The sequence below is a fragment of the Lepidochelys kempii genome, chromosome 9 (genome assembly GCF_965140285.1).
Source record: "Lepidochelys kempii isolate rLepKem1 chromosome 9, rLepKem1.hap1, whole genome shotgun sequence".
Lineage (NCBI taxonomy): Eukaryota > Metazoa > Chordata > Testudines > Cheloniidae > Lepidochelys > Lepidochelys kempii.
The window spans coordinates 96,272,208-96,273,828 of NC_136388.1; positions in this window are offsets into that span (position 1 = coordinate 96,272,208).

Below are 1,621 nucleotides of genomic sequence, written 5' to 3' on the forward strand. Positions count from 1 at the left end.
CCTTTCGCTAATGAATTGTGCAAGTATAGAGAAGCTGGAGCAATAGTTCCAAAGTACAGGCTCTTGTTTGCTTACTTCGGGTAACCCTTTAATTTAAGGTCCCCAAATGTTCATTTGACGAGGATTCTCTGAAATGGTAGCTTGGATGTGAAAGGAGGAGCAACCACCCCAACTTTGCATAGGATAAACCTATTGCATAGTTTCAAACCCCAAGAAATATCGTGGGCCGGGTTAGGTGGGTTTATATTTGCTGTTGCCCATGTAAAAGAAACAGCCACAGAGCCCAAGTTCTAGAACCAGTGGCAAATTCATGCATGGACCTACAGAGCCCGTGCCCAAGGGGCTGCCCAGGACAGGTGGAGGGTCCAGGGCTCCCTACAGTGGCCCAGGCTCCCTTGGAGACTCTTACCTCAGCCCAGCTCCGGCTTCCAGCCTGGCCAGGGGGCACAGGGCTGGATTAATGCAGGGGCTTTAGGGGCTGCAGCCCAGGCCCCCAGGCTAAGGGGGGGCCCCGGCGCAGCAGGGCTCAGGGCGCACAGGGCTCAGGGCGCAGCAGGGCTCACTCCTGGAAGTGGCTGGCTGCTGGCACATCTCTGTGGCGGGGGGAAGGGGAGGCGGCTCCGCACACTGCTCCCTCCCCCAGTACCGACTCCACAGCTCCCATTGGTGCTTGCAGGAGTGGCGCTTGTGGGCATGGGCAGCGCATGAAGACACGCTGTCCCCCTCCACCGAGGGCTGCGCAGAGACGTGCCAGCAGCCGGCCACTTCTGGGAGCACCGTGGGGCCATGGCATGCAGGCAGCCTGCCTGAGCCCTGCTGTGCCGGTGGCTAGGAGCCACCTGTGGCAAGCACCTCCCGGCTGGAGCCTGCACCTCGCACCCCCTCCTGCCCCCCAACCCTCTGCCCCAAGTCAGCATCCCCTCCTGCACCCAAACTCCATCCCAGAAAGAAACTAATATAACAGCTGTGCTAAGGTAAGAAGCAGGCTATTTTGAATTAACTTAACTATATTCTACATGTTTTAAGCCTGAAATGTAACCACAGAACGGCTTTATATTAATTAAAAGGCAAGTTTCGTATAGCGTTAATAGCCTCAATGCCATAATTGTGATCATTTTGTTTTAAATTAGGAAAAAGACTTGTCTACAGGGGCCCCACAAAATTTAATAGCCCCAGGCCCACAGGAGCATTAATCCGGCCCTGAGGGGGCAGGGTCTTTGGGGGAAGGGGAGGAGCAGGGGGCAGGGCCCCATGGTGAGGGAGATTCAGGGTGGGGGGAATGGTCTTTGTGACCAGGGCTCCAATAAATCTTAATCTGCTCTCTGACCAGACCATCAGCTGGGGTGAGCTGATAATGCCGCAAACTCCTCTATGCTGGCAGACCTGTAGAGGTCCGTGCAAGCCAAGAAGTGGATGGCGCATAGCCAAGGAATGTGCCGACTCAGTTATCTCCACTGGGTCCTGATGCAGAACCTCTTGAAGTCCAGGGAAGCCCCAGTGGGGTTTGAATAGTGTGCTTAATGCAGCCCTCCACAGTGGAAAATCTTAAATATTGCTCTCTGTTTCACCCCAATTTCACCCGCTGTGGGTTATTGCAGGCTGTAAGTGATATAATTTGCAC